Source organism: Pituophis catenifer, unplaced genomic scaffold (assembly GCF_029215685.1).
Source record: "Pituophis catenifer annectens isolate HBS135680 unplaced genomic scaffold, rPitCat1.0.hap2 SCAF_11, whole genome shotgun sequence".
Classification (NCBI taxonomy): Eukaryota; Metazoa; Chordata; class Lepidosauria; order Squamata; family Colubridae; genus Pituophis; species Pituophis catenifer.
Window position 1 is genome coordinate 1,462,650 of NW_027256891.1, and position 2,268 is coordinate 1,464,917.

Genomic DNA, 2,268 nt, shown 5'->3' on the forward strand with positions numbered 1-2,268 from the left:
AGGCCGCGGGGCTCTTCGGCAAGGTCGGGGGAGGCCACGCCCCGCCTCCGCCTCCTCTGGATAGGCTGACCCGCCTCCCGGGTTTCGCGCGATTAGCCGAGCCTGGCCGTCAATCTCGGGCAGGGGTGGGGGGGGGCTGCTTTGGCCGATTCGGAAAGTCGCGTTTGGCCTGGTCGGAAAGCTCCGTTACCCCCACCCCCCCAGCGCCTTCCTTTTTGCCGAGTCCGGATTGGTCGCCGTCGGCGTCGCTCACGGCGCTGTGTGTTCAGGTTGGACGGTTTTCTCGTCCAATTGGGTTGCTTTCGGAGGTCAGCGGTGGGAAAGTTCTGCGTCTGTTGTGGAGGGGACGGGAGGGGGGGCGTCCCTTTGAAGAGCATGCGCAGTTTTGCCTTATAAAGGAGCCAAAGGCTTCATCCATCCATGGAGGTTTTCCCCCCTTTTCCCTTGTAAAGCTCCCCGCCCCCCACTCCCCCTCCTATCCTTAACTCTCGCTGACCCCAAAACTCAACTTGAGTAGAGAAAAAGACCAAAAAGTAAAACCTGGGTCCCTTCCTCCTGGCACCTACACAAATTGCCTGTTCTTTCTTTCTTTCTTTCTTTCTTTCTTTCTTTCTTTCTTTCTTTCTTTCTTTCTTTCTTTCTTTCTTTCTTTCTTTCCTCTTTCCTTCCTTCCTTCCTTCCTTTTCTCTCTTTTTCCTTCCTTCCTTCCTTCCTTTCTCCCTCATTCCCTCCCTTTCTCTCTCTCTCCCTCCTTTTTCTTTCTTTCTTTCCTTCCTTCCTTCCTTCTTTCTTTTCTTTCTTTCTCCCTCCCCTCTCCCTCCCTCTCTCTCTTCCTTCCTTTCTTTTCCTTCCTTCCTTCCTTCCTTCCTTCCTCATTCCCTCCCTTTCTCTCTCTCTCTCCTTTTTCTTTCTTTCTTCCTCTTGCTTTTTCCTTTCTTTCTTTTTCTCTCTCTCTCTCCCTTCCACCTTTTTCTTTCTTTCTTCCTCTTTCTCTCTCTCTCTCTCCCTCCCCTCTCGGTCCCTTGCTCCCTCTCCCTTCCTTCCTTCCTTTCTTTTCCTTCCTTCCTCCCTCCCTCCCTCCCTCTTTCTTTCTTTCTTTCTCTTTCTTTCCTTCTTTCTTTCTTTCTTCCTCTCTCTCTTTCTTTCTTTCCTTCTTTCTTTCTCTCTCTCTCCCTTCCTCCCTCCTTTTTCTTTCTTTCTCTCTCTCCCCTCCCTCCCCTCTCGCTCCCTCTCGCTCCCTCCCTTCCTTTCTTTTCCTTCCTTCCTTCCTCCCTCCCTCCCTCCCTCTTTCTTTCTTTCCTTCTTTCTCTCTCTCTCCCTTCTTCCCTCCTTTTTCTTTCTTTCTTCCTCTCTCTCTCTCTCTCTCTCTCTTTTTTTTTTCAAGATAAAATGAGTAAAAAAGCTCGCAAAAGTCTGTGGTTGCATATGTAATTGATTCATTGTGCTGTTGGCTACTTTTTTATCCATCCTGGAAAACGGAAAAAAATTAACTCTTCGTGCAATTTGTATTATGAAATGAATCCATAATTGTTGTTAAAACTACTGAATCAAAGTCAAAAATATTGCATTCCTTGATATTCTTCTTGAAACAAATTCATTGCTACCAAGTCTGCATTTCACTTTTCTTGCCCTTGGTGCAGACTGGACTCGACTGGTCAAATTATAGAGAGTAAATTAATACCTTGGGTCAAGATATAGGTGGTCAAGATACAACTTACACAGGTGGTCAATAGAGAGAGAGGTTAAATGTCCATGGAGCTTCTCCAAGTCATGGTTGTCCCAAAGGTGCTTTTTCAGGAGGCAACAGAACTTTCTGGTTTTCCTTTGAAGACATTTCGCTTCTCAGCCAAGAAGCTTCTTCAGCTCTGACTGGATGGTGGGGAATGGAAGGATTTATACTCCTTGCAGATACACATTTTGGACAGAGAGGATGGCTGGTTTGAAAGAGGGTCCAAGAGGCCATCTATGTCAAAATTGAACAGCCCTCCCTCAACAGAGGGGGAGGGAATACGACATCATCTATCTCCAATCTTCAACACAGTCCTTTCAGCAGTTCCAAGAAGGCTCCACACCCATTTGCACCACTCAGGTGACCCCGAGGGCACAGGCAAACCTCCAGGAGACCATAACAACCCGCTAAAAGAATGCAGATGACCATCTGTCTGCAAGGACTATACAGTAAATCCTCCCATTCCCCTCCAGCCAGTCAGAGCTGAAGAAGCTTCTTGGATGAGAAATAAAACATCTTCAAAGAAAAACCAGAAAGTC